This window comes from Cololabis saira, chromosome 4 (genome assembly GCF_033807715.1).
Source record: "Cololabis saira isolate AMF1-May2022 chromosome 4, fColSai1.1, whole genome shotgun sequence".
Lineage (NCBI taxonomy): Eukaryota > Metazoa > Chordata > Actinopteri > Beloniformes > Belonidae > Cololabis > Cololabis saira.
Genome location: NC_084590.1, coordinates 25,560,625 through 25,580,858, shown reverse-complemented (window position 1 = coordinate 25,580,858; position 20,234 = coordinate 25,560,625). Strand labels below are relative to the sequence as shown.

Sequence of the window (20,234 nt, the reverse complement as noted above, 5' to 3'; positions counted from 1 at the left end):
AGTCGTGGGTGCTGTCATCCACTAAATGTCCAGGCCTGAAGACATCTACATGCAAGTCATACAAACGCTTCCCCTGCAGCACGCCTGAATGTGCACAAGGGTGCGAGGGCCCCTTCATCGCTGCTTGCAGCTTTAATTATTATTATTATTATCAATAAAGTAGATTGTGTTTGTCTGTTATTTTTGACTTAGATGAAGATCAGATCACATTTTTATGGAAGAACAATGTTTACAAAAGGAAACAGTTAATTCCAAAGGGTTTACATACTATTTTGTGCAACTTTATGAAGTGGAAATATTTTCTCCTTCTTCCAAAGCTGATTGTTCTCCGTTTGCCCAATACATCCAACCGAATAACAAGTATCGTTGTTTATAAGAATGCCAATGATCTTCTGCCGGGCAGAATGGAGTGTGTAAGGTCTACCAAGAAGTCTTTCTTTCAGGAGTTTTCAACGCGGGCTTTACATAATCACAGAGATTGGAATTCTGTGTCTGCTTGTTGTAACATTGTCTCACATCCTTGGACTCATTTACAAGTCGTTCACATGCTCTTCCGGTCCCTGCAGGCTCGTTTGAGCCGTCAGTCCTGTAATTCCACTTTATTGTCTGCACGTTTCCCTTTTCATATTCTCAACTTGCTTCACCCCTGTGTCTGCCATGTGCTTTGGTTTGGAGGCTTCAGTCAGATGGATGGGTGGTTTATGAGGGGGATGAAGGGAAAAAAAGAGCTGAGGCAAAGTGAGAGGAGGCTTGAGGGGAGGAAGAACCGGATGCAAAAGGACATTAACACCTCCCAGAATATCTCAGCAAACACAACATAGATGCCAAAAGACACCAGCAACCACGATGCCTTCGTCATTTTATGTGAAATGATGAAAACAACAAAACAAAGGATAAAATTATTTAAGACAGATCAAAGGAAAGGGAGAGGAGTATGGCAACTTTTTCCTAAACTTTGTAAGACAGCAATTATCCAAAACCCTCTGTGCTGTTTTTTGACACATACAATCTCACATGACAAGTCACATTTTTTTGTTTTGTTCAGGAGAGCTAAAAATAGTAATAATAAAGAGGTAATGGCAAGAGGTTGACAAAAACATGGACAAGGAGGAGTTAAACGTGTTAGACATCTTTTTCTGGCTCCTTGATGTCATGTTGCAGCTGAGCTAAAAAATCCTCCTGGATGAAGCTGTGAAGGAAGGAAGGAACCACAAAAGAGGAAAGACAAGAATGAGTGGAACTTCTTGCCTTTCGGTTTAAGATGACTGAGCAGCAGGGGGATCAGGGATCTGGCCACCACGTTGTCGGCTTCAGAATAATAAGCTGTCTTCGTCAAGCACATAAAAGGATTCCGGGTAAACATGAGACCATTTTTTCTTTTTAGGTTCACGCCTAGACCTCTAGACACAAAGATATATTTCAGTTATGTTTACATGTCTGCTATATTCAACTTGCAAACTTGGAGAGGTGAAAAAAACATTACAAATGGTGAGCCATTTGCTTAATTGACGTCTTTATTGATTAGTTGTGACATGGAATAGAACCCTCACTTTAACAGCTGAAGTCGCAAGACCAGATACAATTGATGGAATATTAAAAAATATTAATTGCAGACTAAATTCAAAAAACCTTCACAAACCTCAATTCCATGGGATGTGAGTAACACACATTTCTTTATTACTGAAACATGAAACTTTGCTTATTTACAATGAGGTTCAAAATAGGGATGTTAATAATTAATCGATTTTCGATTAATTGCCGTTATGAAATTACCCGATTAAAATTAACGATTACAATTAATCTATTTATTTTTTTTTTTTCGTTTAATTTCACCAGCTGGTATTACGCCCGGACCACATTTAATGCGACACAACGCGCTGCGCCGCGCACATAAAGTTAGAAGAAAGAGACGGCGGATATGTTTGGTTTTAGTAACATGCTCAGGCAATGAGTCTGCAATGGCCCAGACGGGAGACACATGTAGCTCAGTGCTTAACTTTTATTTTTAATCCACTCTATATTCTTCTGGTTGTTCTCCGATATGTTCCCCTAAAGCCTGAATTATGGTTTCGCCTTAAATCGACGCAGAGCCGCCGCCGTAGCCTACGGTGTAGGCTCTGCGTTGTAACGCGGAACCATAAATCAGCCTTCACCCGGTACATACATAGGTTTCTCTAAACATCTGTCCCCGCTACAGTTTTAACTAAAAGAAAATGTGCTCCAATACAGCAGGTCTCATAATTTTATTTTGAACACTGCCAAAACTCTAACTTAAAACGTAACTAGAACTTAAAATTTGCTTGACACAAATGACACTATTATGGCTGCTGCTACTACTAATAGCCTTGAAGTGCACTTTATATTATATTCCTTGTGGTACAAAAATGTCTTTTTGTTACTTTTGTATCAAATAAATATTTGATTAAGGAATACATTAAAATGTCCTTTGTGTTTTATATAAGCAAAAAAAATTATGTTTGTATCTCAGATGGCGGAAAAACGCCGCTTATCAACTAATCGATGATCGATCGATAAGGTTATCAACTATCAATTAATGAAATAATCGATAATTTGCATCCCTAGTTCAAAAACAATATAAACATTTGCAGTCCTTTCAGTGGGAACTTGTCATTACATGTAACTGTCATCTCAGAGAGATGCGTTTTCAAGCACAATTTACAAAGATGCACACTATAACAGTTATCTAAGCATCATTAAACTAGATTGTATATATTATCAGATTCAGATTCAGATTCAGAATACTTTATTAGTCCCAAAGGGCAATTCATTTCTACAGTCGGTCTGTCCATAGCAACAAAACACAATACACCAAACAGCCAATATCCACGATCACATCAGCAACAACAACCACAACCAGTGACAGCACAGCAGAGCAGGATGCAAATACTTCATGGTTCACAGTTTACAGTAGTTCAGGGCAAGATAACTCCAAGATTCATTGTGCATTTAGCAGCCTTATGGCAGAGCAAATAAAAGAATTTGCATAGCGGTTTGTTTTCCGCACCGGCACATAATACCGCCGACCTGAGGGCTTAATTACAAAGAGACTGGCCAGAGCATGATCAGGGTGGGATAGTATCCTGTCTGCTTTCTGCACCACCTGTGCTTTCCAGAGAGAGCAGAAGTCTTTAAGCTGGACTCCAGTAATTTTAGAGCAAACTCTGATAATGTCATTCAGACACTTCTTGTCTTTCATAGATAGACCACCAAACCAACATATAAAGGAAAATGTTAAAAGACTCTCAATAAAAGTTTGATAAAAGGTACACAAGATGTTTCTGCTGATACCAAAAGAGTTGAGTTTCCTCAGCAGATGGGTCCTTTGGTTTGCCCGCTTTACAATGCCGTCAGTGTTTTCATTGAATTTCAATTGCGAGTCAAACACAGTATTTGTACGTTTGTACTATTTGTACCTCTTCATTGTGAATAGTGCTCGTGCTATATTATATATTATTTATCTTAGAAAAGGTCTCACAGATGGACTGCCAGAGCCTCAGACATGTCCAGAACATGTGTAAAAGAGTATCTGGAGCTTGACCACATCAATCATACATGGGGTCTACATCAGCTTTGATCTTAGAAAGCCTAACTTAGATCAGTGCAGACGATGCACAACCTTGAACTGGATAACAGCATGTCTGAGACAAATAGAATAGGAGAAGAATCCCTATATTCAATTATACCAAGTGCCATCTGTGATGGGCTTATTTAAATCTCCAATTTGTTTTTGAGGACGTCCAAAGGCGTCGCATTAGGAAAATACAATATTTCATATATTTAACGAATAATACGTTTTCTAGTTAAATTCCAATTTAAGAATGTAGTCTTTCAGACAAGTTGGAGGACATGGATCACAGATCACACAATGAGATCACGCCTCTCTTGGACCACCTATCAAAGACCCCATCTATCAATGATGGAGTAAAGAAATTATTTTTTTGCGACTGGTGTAGCCCGTGATCGATCTGAGTGAAAAGGATCTTCTAAACTGGTTCCAGATCTTGAATGAGTTTGAAACATCTGGGTTAGATGTAAAATCAGAAATGGGCCATTTAAATGGCAACTTAGAACTAAGCAAGGCTTTCAAAGAAATGTAATTTAAGGATGTGCCCTCAAGATTTGGCCATTCAGTGTCTGTGTTATCATATTTGTTATACATCCAACACAGCAATACTCTAATGTTAATAGCCCAATAGTAATACAAAAAAGTGTCAAGTGAAAGGACCAACTGTGACATTCCTGGTGGAGATGGACTATAAAAGACATTAAAGAGGCATCTGACATTGAAAAAGGAGTGATGAAACTTGATAAAACCCATTTGATCAGGTGAAATGATGGAGGGAAGAACACCCAGAGCTTTGGTGAGGAATTTTGCATCAGTATTAAGGAGATAAATTGGGCAAAATCAATTACACTCTAAAAGGTTTCTCCCCTTTTTGAGAATTATGGAAATAACTGCCTGGCACAGTTTCAGAAGCAAAGTCTTAAGTGAAAGGGATTCTTCAAGGACTTACACTAGTAAAGGGGGAAAGATGGTATGACATTTTTTTTGAAGAAGTCTGTTGGATAGCCATCTGGCCCTAGGGCCTTTCCGCTTTGCAGGTGCTATCTCCAGGGCCGAGAAGTCGTTTTCTAATGCATTAGTTCTGCTTGGGTGTACCGATGGAACATGTAGGGATTTTTAAAAATCCTTATATAAACTTGCTGTTTGATCAAATTGTCTCGTCCGTTCGTGTACACAATTGTGCTGTAAACATAGTGCCCAAAACAAAGACGGGACCTAGACAAGATGCAATATGACTGATCTATTATCATGGGTCCTACATCAGTCAGCCTTAGCCTGTCTTTTTTAGCTTACATGGAGTGTTTGCTGTTTTGGAAGATTTGGAAGGTAATTAGCCGCTTCCAGGTTACAGCTAGTTGTTAATTTGCATTACTTTATACAGAAGAGTTGAAGTAAGATGTATGGGAGGAAAAGAAAAAAAAAAACTAGAAAACCTTTGTTTTAATCCCAGAAAATGTACCCCTAGTCTTTTACTGGTACATAGAAATCAGTCCATTGGGCGTCATATTCAGCTAAGACAGTTGTTTAAATGAGACCAAGATGGGTTTTTTTTATGAATTTTTACGATCTTCCCCCGATACCATCAACAAATACCACCCATTATAATTTTAAACTCACATCACAGAAGTCTCTCCCAAAAACTGCACATTGCTTTGTGGCACCTTGTCACACATCAACAACAATCGTCAGCAACATGAATCGAGCTCATAGAGCTACAGTGGACATCGCTACAGAAAACACTAGAGGACCCAAGAAAGCAATGGTGAAAGAACAAGGTCACAGAGCAAAGAATAAAATCAGAGAATGACTGAGCAAGAAGCTGAATGTTGTCTTACACAAGTTTTCACCTCCAGGAGGACCCTTGTTCACTTTCAATGTTGAAAAAAGTACACTGCAGAGTTAGAGTTTGAATATTTTCAACAACATGCATACGTAATGTTTTATCAAGGAGTTTAGCGTTAGATATGTACCATATTCCTTAACTACACTGTCGCTCTGACTGGAGTCGACTCATACAGTAGTGAACACTGCAGTCAGCTGTTGTTTGCCATTGACAGTGTTTCATCACTGGCATAATTGGGTCAATTTTAAAAAGCTTTAAAACAGTATGATCTATTGCAGCTTTAACAGACTAGCCCTCACTGAAGGCTAGGTCGGATTTAGCTTTTTGTTTCCACGTTGTCCAAAAACTGCCTAAAACTGAATAATGGTGACTCTCCAGAGAATCAAATACTGAGATTTAATAGCTTCAAATTTCTGATCTTTGCTCTGTGGTTGCAATGATACATTATCAGAGCAAGATTAGAAAAAAAAAAAGAATTTAAAAACCAAGCATAGTAAACACACTCCTTGTCTTATGCCCAAAGACCTCTTTAACGTTAACTAGATTATCTCAGAAGTGCATGCTCAGTCAAAATGGAAAACATTGGTTGTTTCCATACATTTCTTTGCAATTTCATCTTCGCAGGAAACATAAAGGTTAACCCATTAGGTAGACTTTTCAGTCCTGCTTTTCTCTTCACCCGGATTAAAACTAACGCTCACATCTAAACACGCAAAAATTGATGGATGAAAAAAATCGATTTCCCTCTCTGGCATGACATAAGTAGACCTAACCATGTCTGGCTACCTGCTTAGCCCACAAGGTCAAACACACTCTCGCAGCCTTGGGGAACACCTCCTTGTGATGCACATGAGTATTATCTTACGGTCCAGAGAAGTAAAATACAATGGAAAAGAACTGAGGTAGCAAGAAAGGTTTAAGGTAATTATACTCTTATTCATCACACATTTTGTGGACCGGCAGATAATGTGCATGTGTATAACAACGACGCGCATTGGGAGAACCATACTCTCTGTTTGACTCTATGGAGGTGCCCATTATCAGCAAATGTAAGGCTGATTTACGCCAACACCGTACGTTAGTGCTTAGACAACGTCTCACTATGGTAGAGTGTCTGATAAATTGGCAGGTGTTATTCCTCCCTCAGTTTCTAGCAACATCTCTTATTTGCATCTGCCAGTCTTTGCCTCTGTCCTTGGGTTGGTGTGATGTCAGTAGTCATGTTTTCCAGTGGAACTGTACACCAGCAGAAACCTAGTAGGCTTCTCTTGTGTCTCTGATACACTTTGCCTGACAGACATCACTAACTGGAACAAGGGAGAACGAACTGACAAGACAGCAGGATGATGTCTCATCCTGCAGCTACTACTAACAAACTATGCATACGAAGAAGACCGCTAGCACAACACAATTTGATTTTGGTCTTTACAAATTTCATTTTTCACTAAAAGTCATAAATATACAATTTAGTCTCAACCACAGTTTTGTTTATGAATAAATAGGAACATTCAAATTTTGATCAATTGTCAGTGACTCTCAATCATGCTTTTTGTAAGATATAATTTTGTCAATAATAATATAAGACCCTAAAAAGCCATTAGTCTATGACACAAACCCAGTCCAACACTGGATACCCATTCAGGGGCATGTTTTATGTTACAAATGTCTGAAACTACATTCAGTTATCCAACCTCAGTAGAGAAAGGTTTATAGAATTTGCAGCAACAAAAAATAGTGACAAAAATTACAGTCATGTGTAGGGGTGTCCAAAGTTGTTCCTTGAAGGCCGGTGTTCTGCAGGTTTGAGATGTTTCCGTGCTTTAACGCTCCCTGACAGACATGGATGTGTCATTAACAGAGTTACGCAGACCTTAAAGTCAAGCTGATGACGAGCATTAATTAGAATCAGGTGTGTGGAAACAGGGAAACATCTAAAACATGCAGGACGGCGGTCCTTGAAGACCGACTTTGGACGCCCCTGTTTTAAGGAGAGACATCCTCAAAAAAAATTGCATATTACACTTGTCATTATACATTTAATAAAATAACCAAAAATGGAGATGGCTGTCTCTATAAAAGCAAAAGTTTGGGCAGTTTGCTGGGCTGGAGTACTCAGTTGTTGATTAGAACAATGCAAAGGAGGGAATACTTCAGGAAGAATCTTAGCAAACATTGCTGCACATCATTCTGAGAAGGGTTTATGATGTAAATTTCTTCAACAATTTAGACAATGAGTGAGACTATTTACAATTTGAAAATACTCAAGACCAGTCTATCCGGGAATGAATATAATCTCAGAGTCAACAAGAGGAAGAACATGGTTGAACTGAGCTGAAATGAACTGAACTTCATGATCCACCATGTTGAAAAACGGTCTTTGTCTAACCAAAAGTAGAAACTTAATAAGACCAGTCATGGGTCATGTTTTACATGAAATAAAAACGAAAGACAGTCCATATTGATGCCTAAGTCGATGTCAGGCAATTGGGGATAAATGACGTCTTATAAATGTCTCTCGTTGCCAGAGGAACTCTGCAGCCCCTCTCAGAGCTCAAACCAGCTACAAAGAGAATGAGGGCCATCTTCCACAATTCTCCTCACTTTCTGCCTCATCCTAAGTGGGTTAAAGCATGTTTTGAGTTGCATCAACTATTTCACTTCTACATTTGAAGAATACCACAAGAATCCAGAACAATGTTTTTTGGACATGCACGACCAAAAATTTGATTTTTACCAACAAACAAAGACTATCAGCACAAATACCTCATACAAGATGCCAAGATCTGATGGAGTGGTAATGATTTGAGCTTGTTTTACTGCTTGGCAAGGCTTTATTATTAGTTTCTTCAATAAAATACTGAAGGAAAATATTTTGTCTTAGTCTAAATGTATTAAATTAACATTTTTCATAAAAGGACAAGGCCACAGATATCTTTCAATCTTCGTAAAGCCAACCACAAAGCACTTCTAAAAATAAAACAACACTCAAAACATCTAATGTGGCAATCAGAGTAGCATGTAACAGAGTCATGATTTTCCACGGTTTGCTATTTTCCCTTACATCATCACCATCATTAGCAGAGGATGTAAATCAACTCCTCGTGTTGCAAACACCTTAAACAGTGATTCACGATTTGTACACTCACTTTTTAAACACACACACAACAAGAAAAACAATTCCCAATTTCACACACATAGATAACAACACTTACAACGTGTTATCTCCATTTGTGAAACAAATAAGGAGGATTCAGTTAATTACTGTTTTTTGGAACAGCAGAAATCTGTCTCAGAGGTTGAGCTCATATGAAGAAAACAAGGCTTTTATGATACCATCTGTATTTAGTCATACATCTGCTGTAAAGTTTTTAATGCATTTTAAAGACCTGGAAAGAGGTGGTGGGTTTAAAATAGAAATATAAAATGAAAAAGAAAGTCTCACTGTGTTTAAAAGAAAAAATACATTAGAAGAATTGTATCTATATTCTCATTAAATTCAATAGTATAAGTATGTAAGCTATAATTATCCAAATAACAAAACTATTTATGCGATGTTCATTGGCTCCAAGATATTGACTCCACAGACAATTTAATTTTTGTTGAGAGCTCAAATCCAGGAAGTGTAAACACCAGACTGGAAATTATACTATTAATTAACACCAATGTATGTGTATACACTCATCATGCACAACATCAAAACTATCTTCCTTTTATCATGGAGGTCCCACATGTTCCACAACCACGCTCCATGTTTCAAGGCACGTGTACCACAAGACCTGTGAAGGTTTTCATGGGTATGAGAGGTTAGCAGCAGGTCTGTCCAGAACCCTCACAGTAATGACACGCTTTTCCAGCATCTCAGACTTGTATGCATGGAATTTATAAGCCAAATCAACACTTTGGACTCTTTATCATGTTCTTTCATGCATTTCAAATAGGAATGGGCGATATTTTACCGTTCGCGATATACCGTCAAAAAAATTCCCCATGGTAAGAATTTGTCATCTCGCGGTAAAAACGATAAATTCCCGTTGATGACGTTTTTGTGTAACAAACATGGCAGAAGGCGGATCTGAGAGCGAGGAGCTCGTCGTTAAACGAGGCTCCAGCTCCATTATCTGGAACTGGTTTGGATTTAAAAAAAGAGACGAGGAGCAAACATCATCTATTATATGCAGAGTCTGCAAAAAAACAGTGAGTGCAAAGGATGGCAATACTGTTTCTTTATTTATCAGGTTGTATTTTTTTTTTACTTTGTGATTTTATAAGCTAAGAAAACTTGAAGGACAATGATACTTTTGTTTGCACTGTTTAAGCCATACAGTTTGAATAAATGATGAATCTGTTCTTACATTTCAAACTTGTTTCATTTGAGTCATTACAGTTTTGCAGTGCAGGTGTACTCATTTAATTGGTTTTTATTAATTCAATTTAATTGGTGTAGTTTAGTAGCATTTAGTATTCTTTTAGAGCAGTGTTTTGGGGGCTCCAAAGACTGAATGTGGTGATAGATTTATAGTTAAAAAGGTGGAGTTGAATTGGTATTTTTTTTATCGTCATTTTTATCGTTATTGGGATAAATGCTAGAAATTATCGTGATAAATTTTTTAGTCCATACCGCCCATCCCTAATTTCAAATATTGTTTCCTCTCTGCAGAGCACATTTTCTCCCTAAAAAAGGCCATTGCCATGAAAAGGTACGTTGCATGTGGTCTGAAAGAGTGGGTAGGTAACTTCCACATGAAAACCCTGGACCCGCATTTCTGCAGTGCATCACTGACTGATTACAGAGCTGTGTAACTCCTGATGGAGAGTACTTCAAGAAAGACTGTTTTGTAATTAATTTGTCAATAACATGATAATCAATGAAAAAAAGTACATTTGTATGCAACAGCTAAAAGGTGATAGGGTTTACATAATATCAGAAAATAAACAAAACACTATAATTTTCTGCAATTTGTCCCCCACATATGACCCAACCATAGGCATGCACATTACTCGCATCGACATATATTTCTGGATCAAAATGTGTTTAATTTTACATTAACTAAAACGTCCAGCTGCAGACAAAAGGTTATGTTTCCGGTATTGTTGGCTACATTGCCATCACCCAGTGGTTGTTTTGAAACAGACCATGTCTGTAGGATTTTAAATATGAGAATCATCTCCAAAATCGGACGCCCACACACATTCACACACACACACACACACACGAAACTCACACTGTCAATCACTTGTGCCTTGTGATAAAGGGATCGGCTTGGACATGCTGGTATATGATTTGCGCTGGCAGCTAAAAGCCAACAATTGGTCACTGGCGAGTTCAGCTGGCTGACTGTGGTTGCTTTCAGAGTTAATCTTCCCCAGTCAGAATCTGCTTGTGAACATGTGCTCGATTTTCCTCCTTCTTTTAAAGCCTATTTTTACAACTATGTTATTAAATGGAATACAGTACGGGAGCAACGGCAGAGATGCGAGAGACAGAGGGAGAAAGGTCATCAGACCAAGTAGGGTCTCCTATTCCTACATTTATTTCTCGTAAAAATGTGATCTGATCCTCATCAAAGCCACAATAAGGTGCTTAGGTTTGTGGTATAGTAACAATTACAATTTCTTGTGTCTTCATTGAACATGTTCATTACACAGTAAGCTTATTACTAATAACGTCAACAAAAACCATTTAGAGTCAGTAGTTTTCAAATTGTTGAGGCAAACCCCTGGGTTCAGACAATCAGTCTCGAGCAGTGTTTTATGATCACTTTCACTTCTTTGCATTGTTCATTCCAGTTACTCCATCACGTTTATAGGTCTAGTCAAGGACCAAAAGATACTTGTCTGTCATCAAGAAAGGAATACAAAGTGATCTTGAAGTGTCTAGGCATCCATTAGTCCAAAGTTAGACAAATTTCCAGTAAATGAAGACAGTTGAGCACTGTGGCTACTCTTCCTTGTAGAGGATGCAGAACCAAGATGACTCCAAATATATACCGGTAACGAGAAATCTTCACTGAAGTAAAAAGCAAGGAGTAACAGCTAGAGTCTTGAAGGCATGACTAGATCATCTAATTTAATGAGTCGATCACACAAACGTCATTGTACAGACAGAGTGTCCGTAGCGGAACACCACAGAAGAAGTCACTGCACAAAAAAAAAAAAAAAAAAGGACACTGCTTAAAAAGAAATAAAGACAGAAATCCCTCATGTCATGTGTTTTGCTTCACAATATTTAACAGCACCTTTATTATATATTTCATTTTTGGACAAAGCTAAGTTTATTATATCACTATTAGCTTCAAGCCACTGGTAACGGCATTGTTCTCTGGTATATGGGAAATTTAACGGACAAAACAGTTTACATGCCCACCGTGCTGAAGACCTAAAAATTGTATTTGAGAGTTGTAATAATAACACTTAATTTTGAGTAGTTGTTTTTTTTTTCCAATGTGAATGCTCAAAAATGATACGTATTTATCAATTTTATTTCAGTGTATTTTGGGATCACACGAGTATCAACATCACAGTTTGTATGTAACAAAAAAAGACAACTTAGGACACTACATCAGAGTTTATCTTCATAAACTTTGGACAAACAAGAGCTGAGACATCCAGCAAGTGACTATTTTCCCCAATCTGGGGAAGCGATGAGCAAATCAAAAGAGCAGGTTTGAATGATGGAAGGACCATACAGCATGACCTGCAACTTTGCTCACTCATTGTAAGATCACAATAAATAAAAATTTGATCACCCCCTTGATTGTGTCATCCCTGGTGGAAGAATGCAAATTAAGATTAGTACTGTGCAATTAAAAATAAGCGTAGGTGTTTACCATGTGCAGATTTACAATATCGTATGTAAGAAGGTCAGAAGGTGAGTCTGCTTGCTTATGCCAAGGTCTATCCAAGTTTTTGCATCCATGCCCCTCTATAATTATCCAACCCTCCCACAGTCTGCGTGTGTGGATGCTGAGCGAGACGGGATAAGGATTTGTGGCCAGTCAGTGCGCTGTCTTTGGCACAGAGGCTCCTGGCTGACATTGCGAGAGGCAGGAAGGCAGGCAGCTGAGGCACGGGGTTGGAGGACAATCGGGCGGGATTCCCGACCACGCTGGTTGGAAAGATTGTGCAGACAGATGACAGGACTGATGAGTTAATTAAAGCTTAGCTTAAATCCTTGACTTCCACTTGCCCTCTCAGACAACTAGAGGTGGAGCGGTGCATTCGTATATTGATCGTAAACTCCAAATATATTATCAATTCAAACTAAAACAATCACAGAAAGATAAAAAATAATGATGAAAATAATAATACCACCACTACTAATAATAATAAGAGTATGAAACCTGGTGGAAATGTAAAAAATGAGCAGAAGAACTACCTGTTCATTACCACCTTCCAAAGAAGGGTTGGTCTTGGCAGATGATGAGTGCTTGGAGTGAGCACTCGTTTTTTCCTTTGTATGTGACTCCTACTGTCACTCATGCCCCATTGGCAGGGGATTAAAATTGTCTGGGGGACCTGCGGTAATTTCTAATAATCACGGAGGCCGTCTGTGATTGAAACCCTGTCCGGATCCGCCATGTCTGTGATTTGTTTAGTAAAAATGATATCGCAAATTACCCACTTTATTTCATCAAACACCTTTCCTTTCTCTTTCCCAGTGTAATTTTGGCAATTGCGATACACTGTGATATTATATTACAACTTCAGCCTATATCCACCCCATATAGTGTAGTGATCTTATAAATTTAAATGATAAACATACAGAAATTAATTAACATTCAGCTTCACACCGAGACTTATGAAACAAGAAGTCCAGATCAGCAGAAAAACGATAATGAAATAAAAAAATGTGTGGCTAGATCACGAAGTAAGAAACTTTTTATCTTTCATCAACCTCCAAGGTAAGCCTCTCTAACAGCGCAAAACCTTTAGGGCTTCGACGAAAGCTTACCGGTAAAGTTTACTGTTACAATGGCAACTTAAAAGCCTATACACCATTTTCCGTTTTTTGTCACTTTTCAAGATGTGTCGTGTCACTGAAAACTAACTCTTGAATGTTTCAGTTAAAGCCTGCCTTCAAATTAAAGGGGACCTATTATGGCATCTAATACCTATTTTAAACAGGCCTTGAATGTCTTATAAACAAGCTTTTGATTGTTTTTGTTAAATAGCTTCTGAGCCATGTCTTTATCTTATTTATTTAGCCATTATCTAAGCTCATTATCTATGCGGGATTCTGAGTGGGCGGGGCTATGATAATGAGGCTCTGTGCTGATTGGCTGCCTGAATGATGCGATACACCGCTACGAAAAAATGGCGGAAGTTCCGGCCGGTGGAGTTGGTTGTGGGCGTGGTTTCACGCATCGCGCCCGTCGTTACGTAACAACGGGAGCAGAATCTAAACGGCTCGTAGATCCACATCACACTGGACGGCTCATCCGGGCGGCTGTACAGACACTGCAGAATTTGGTAGCTTTCCTCCTTCTCTGAGTTGGCAGGCTGAGGGGAGACCACTTTATATATGTCAAAGCAAGAAAAAACGTGTCTTTCATAATAGGTCCCCTTTAAATGTTGCCCTGAAGTAACATAGTCTCTTTCCATAACCAATGTATAGAAGAAATAGAAAATATTTTACACATGAACAAGCTTTTGCCGTTTTATCCTGCACAGGGTCACGGGGGTCTGCTGGAGTCTATCCCAGCTCATTACAGGCGAGAGGCAGGGGTCACCCTGGACAGGTTGTCAGTCTATCGCAGCCCCCCCCAAAGGTGTGGAGGTTAAGTCACCTCTGCATGATGTCCATTGAAGCTCTATCAAGTAGCTTTATCTACTTGTTGATGTTTGACATAGTGCCATAAAGCAATATCCAGCTGTTACAAGATGACTTAGACTTTCATTCCAAACTCTTAGGTGATGTATGCTTCAACATGGAACCAATGATGAGTTTCCATCATAGTTGGGAACCCTATTTTATAACCTCACCTCAGCAGCATGAAGTGACCGAACCATAAATGTGATTACATGTCAGTTTGACAAGAACTAAAACAAATGCAACTGCTCCACTTGGTGTCATTGTATTTTCTTCTACGCATTTCCTACTGCAGTGTCAGTCAAATTAGCTGTTGCTTAAAATGTATTGACTCCAACGCACATAAGATCGACCGATTTGTTCTGTTGCTATGTCTGCGCTACATAAAGGAAGTAAAGAAAAGAAATGTCAGCACTGCAAGCTACAGTAAGGGGTCTTTCACTGAGTCATGACAACACACGGTCTATAACAAAGCCTGTCTTCTTTTAGAAAAAAACATTGTAATTTATTTTTTTTACCAATTATGCATCAACACGATGATGAATAAAGTATTTTGCATTAATATAAGGATCAACTTTTGAAGCTGCATCAAATGGTCCATTCCTGGTGGAAGTGACGTCAACAGCCTCTTACTGAAACAAGCTGTAGGAATTTGGCCACAGACAATGGGTACACTCAGCCAAAGATGACAGTCTCATATGGGCCGTCGTGCAATTGTGTGTGCCTGTGTATGAGTTGGGTGTCTGCCCTCGTTGCTCGCTAGGGTTGCCAACCGTCCCTTGAAAAACGGAATCGTCCCGTATTTATAAACTAAAGTACGTGTCCCGTATTGAGCTGAAAAGGGACTCACTTTGTCCCGTATTACTGTGAGAGTAGTCATAAAATATAAATGGAAAATGGCATTGAGCAGTTGAGTTCATAAGTTATTTTTTTCTGTTTTACTACAACTGTAGCCTAGAGTCATGGCCTTTGAGGCAGAAATATGCTTACAAGTTTTCTACAGACTTTCTGTTTGGACTTTTGTTATTGCACTAAAAATGTGTACTATTACAGAATGGATGTTCTGCTTTCTTTCTATCGTTTTATATTAATTTATACACTTTTAAGTTAAGCTGGACAGGTTTCTGTTTAAGAAAGATACTTATTTTATTCAGTTAATTTTGTTATTTTGTATTAAAGTGAATTGCTGGATAATAATTTGTTTTCCATGTGTTCATGGCATTCAAAAATATGCATCTAATTCAATTCAGGTTCGAGTCCAATAGTTAAAATAATTGTTTCACTCACAAAAAAAGGGGCAAAAAAAATTCACCACGCAAGGAAAGGTGAAGGCAATCGGGTTGGCCGGCCCTGTCGATGAGGTGTCCCTTATTTATTTTTCAGGGAGTTGGCAACCCTATTTTTCACTGGGGTGGGCTCATTACTGTGGTGGGCCAAAACCACCGTAGTCAGGTGCATATCAGATGGTGATCAGCCCAAAATGAGTGGTTACACGGGCCAACAATGTATAGAAAACAGGATGTGAAACGTTTCAAATCTACTACTACTACTGTCATTTAGCAGACGCTTTTATCCAAAGCGACTTACATCTGAACAACACAAGCACAAAATCAGATAGGAGGATCCAGCTGGATAAGTGCTGGTCAGACTGCTGAGAGTCCAGTTGGACACAGGTGCTGCCATGCCAGTGCTAGAATATACATTTTATTTTATTTTTAATTTTTTTTTCCCTTTTATATAAAAAATCTACGTCTAAAAGTGTGTGCAGCTTATTAGATGCAGAAGAGCTGAGTCTTGGCTCTCTATATTCTATATTCAGGGGTGGAAAGTAACAAATTACATTTACTCACGTTACTGTAATTGATTTCCTCTTTATGAGTAATTTGTAATTTTCTAAGTAGTATTTGAAATATGTAATTTTTACTTTTACTCGAGTACATTTTGACCCAAGTATTTTACTTCGCTACATTTGAACCCCCTCACGTTACTGAGTACAACATTTATGGTGAAAAAATTAAATGCGGGCAGAAACCAGCCACAAAAACCACAAAAACCCTTGGCCGAACTTGGAAGACTTATTCGCGTTCAAACGCACAAAAGGCAGTGTAAAATGTGCCTGCCCGGCAGAACGGAGCTTTCAGCATTCAAGACTTCAAAAAATGTACTCGAACAAGTGTGGATGTGTACTTTAATATGCCTCGAAGTTAATTAAAACAACTTGCTGGATTTGATTCGTGACTCATCCTTTTTTTTGCATTAAATAACTGAAAGTAACTTTTACTCAAATTTTACATTACATTTTAAATTAAGTACTTTTGTACTTTTACTCGAGTTAATTTTTAGATGAGTACTTTTACTTTTACTTTGAGTAGGATTTAAGCAAAGTAAAGATACTTTTACTCACTTACAATTTTTCAGTACTTTTTCCACCTCTGTCTATATTCTATATATATCTATATTTACACTGTCAAGATTATTGTGTTTTTTTTCTCTGCAATTGCATTGGCTAAAATGGTTAAAATGTGCCTTTAAACGTATTAAAGAGAATAGTAGGAGGGTCCTGGTGTGAGTGAGGTCATCACGTCCCCGTGAAGATGCGTCAAACACGATGCAGGTTACTCTGTCATTAGAAAGTAAGGTGCGTGCAGGCTTCCACAGCGGTAATTAACCAAATTACAGTTATTTGGTTAAACTGTTAAAATCACTAAGACGTGGATTTTTATATTTCATCCCATTAAAATTAGCCGGCGGGCCAGTATTATAAGGATCTCATTTCACGTTATAAACCTCTAAGAGAGACACGGACGTTTGCGGTAGTTTTTCGTTGCTGAAAGTTTCCCCCTCCATCAGAAGTTGAACATTACTATGAGCCCGAGAAAACCAAACTAGAAAAGAAAAAAAGAAAGAAAGGAAAAGAAAAGAAAAGAAAAGCCACAACAACAAAAGAAAAGCTTGTCAGACTCACCGGTTTGGTGGTGGGGTTGTAGCTGGAGACAGTTATCAGGGCTGAGCCGGCAGGTGCAATTAAAACCACCGAGAATGGATGGAAACCACAAAGCCGGTCAGCGAAGTTCCCCCTCTCTCCCTCCCCGCGTGTGCGAGGGACATAAACACAGAGTCGGCATGGTGCTGCGTTAAATCGACGCAGAGTATACGCCGTAGCCTACGGCGAGGGTACGCGGCGACGAGCGCCGTACGGTGCGCGTCGCCGCATACCCTACGCCGTATGCCCTACGTCGATTTAACGCAGAACCATAAATCAGCCTTCAGTGAGCTCATAGTGCGTCACCGGTGCGAGCAGAAACCCCCGTCGCAGCTGGCGGTGCGGTCACGTGACCCCCACCCATCCTGCGGTGCCTTCACGGCCAGGTGGCTGCAGGGCCACACCTGTAGGAAATGCGCTTAGTAGTTCTCAAATGCAGACCCAAAGACGTAGAAAATTACTAAACAACTTTTGAAATACGTCAATAAAATTAGCCTATCTTGGACGCTGCTGTAGGTGCATTTCAAGATATGACTACATACAGTACTCGAGTTGTAAAAAAAAATCAGGGGGGATGGTGGATTTTATCATATGGGGACAGATAATTTGTGATGATTACAAATAATATAATATATTACAAATAATAGGACTGACTAAAACACCTGCAGAAATACTGCAGGAATGACATAGCAGCAGTTAAATGCAGCCTTCTGTAAGCTTTAAATATCCACTGGGCTTACATCAAATACATCAAAACACAAAAATAAAAAACAGTTTTCTGAACTTATCAATATGACTCTGTCCTTTACAGGATAAGTAAAATGGATCACTGCAAAAACTCAAATCTTAACAAGAATATTTGTCTTATTTTTAGTTAAAATGTCTCATTTTAATAAAAAAATCTCATTACACTTAAAACAAGACTCATCACTGGAAAAAACAACAATTTTCACTTAAAATAAGTAGAAAAATCTGCCAGAGGAACAAGATTTTTTTGTAATGAGAAGATAAATCTTGGCCCACTGGCAGATTTTTCTACTTATTTCAAGTGAAAATCTACTTGAAACAGGTGAAAATTGTCAAATAAGTTATTTTTCTGGTGATGACTCTAAATGTTGAAATAGCAGTAAAACCACATTCATTGATGAAATGACAAAAGGGATGGAAAAGGGGATGGCAGTTTTACAGGGGGGAGGATTTGGACCGTTTTTATTTCATCCTCCCTCAACTCGAGTACTGACTACATATGAAAAAGTGAAGGGCTCTAAGATTAAAGCACGTTCTTGTCGAATGAGATGTTTTATTTTTAACATTTTTTATGTAGGCTATATTGTATTTTATCTTTACAAGCAATAACAAAAACAAACAGCTTGGATTACCATTGTAATTTGCAATGAATTGCTGTTATCTCGGGCATTTCTAAACATCCATTTGCACTGTATTTAGGTTCCTACTTGCTTTAATAATTACTTTTACGCAGATTTAAATAACCTTTATTCTTTAAATGATTACATTTAAAATACTCTTCCCAAAAATATTTGGGAAGATATAATAATATATGTTTATTTTGTTTGACTTCTAAGTGTAGCTACTGAGGGCAAGAACATCTCGACGTATATCCATCAATTGTGGGATAGATCGTTATTTTATGATAATCTCCTTTTGTCATTCAAAACGCCTTTTAATGTTTGTTCTGGTTTTCACCAACTCTAGACATTTCTAACTATTGTGTAACCTTTACATTATTTTTATATAAGACGACATAAAGTGACAGTGTTGGGTATTTCTTTTCTTGACTTTTGGGACAGAAGAATACGTGTGTTGGTTGCCATGGTAACCTATTGTGTCTCACGTAAGATGTCTGGGTGAAACAAATTGACTCAGAATACAATCTTTATTTTGAAATGTCAAAAATTACTTTGCTGTTATGTATTTAATAATTTTTTAAATATACCAGCCGCAGTGGCTGGTAGTTTGTGGAAACTGATGGAGCAAAACATAAAATAACCCTCATTTGGCGAGTGACGTGCTAATTTCCAATCTTGCTGAATACGCACGTGTTTGAATAAATAAAAGTAATAAATATAACATTTTTAAATCGTTTTAAGGACTTAGCCTATAACAATAAAACGCATATTCTGTGCTTGTACACAAATACTTTGGCATCTGAACTGACTACAAACTCAAAAACCTGAACACAACATAAGCTTGTCACTTTTTTGTGGCAATGCAAGTCTAAGCCTTTCAGATCAGCTGGGCACTGCGACATCACACACCCAGATACATGTAGAAACATTCACTGTCCCCATGCTCATCTCCAACCAAATTCAAATCATGTTGCAATTGGCTGTAACCTTAGAAGTTCCTGGTGAAAAGCTGTAAAACAGGTGCCCAGCAGAGGCTTACTCCACCTCGTGAGACTATGCGTTACAAACAGAATTGTGGGGGGAAAAAAAGGGTTTAAAAGTAGCTTATTTAACTGAATAATTCATCCTTCCTGCAGCCTAATGTGTCACAGTAATGTGAATGTATCCTCTGAAATTTCACAACAGTTTCACTTAGAAAAGGAAAGTTTTATTCTCATATTGCATACTCTCCACAAGTCACAACAGACCTTTTTTTCCCCTATTCTCCCAATGTAATGGTGTAAAATATGAAATATATGAATGATTGAGATTTCCACAAGTCAGCGCTAGTCCGTGACTCACATTATCAGCGAGTCTGTTAGGACACAGATGAATCGTTATGCTGCTGCTTTTCCGGCCTCCTTCACACAGATCTATACTGTTCGCCACATTTAAACTGTGTGGATGTGTCTCATGGGGGAAGGGCAATATTTGTGTGGTCTGAATGAGCTGTATTCAGATACACACTGCAGGACTATCATATCACAATAAAGTTCATTGTAGGTCAGTGGGTTAAAGTCAAATGAAATGAATGAGTCATGTTGAAGGAAAAGCCACAAAGATGACTTTGTACTGGTAACTTTCTGCGGGAGGCGAGGAGGTCTTTG

The 20,234-nt window shown here is 38.4% G+C and overlaps 1 protein-coding gene across 2 annotated transcripts in view; it reads right to left on the bottom strand.

The window, feature by feature from the left end:
* Nucleotides 1-17,336, bottom strand: part of relt (RELT TNF receptor) — a 42,734-nt gene extending 25,398 nt beyond the window's left edge. For both annotated transcript variants that reach the window (XM_061719258.1, XM_061719260.1), the window contains exon 1: nucleotides 17,204-17,336. The gene's annotated coding sequence lies outside the window, so the exon portion shown is untranslated. The remainder of the gene's footprint in view (nucleotides 1-17,203) is intronic.
* Nucleotides 17,337-20,234: the final 2,898 nt, after the last annotated feature.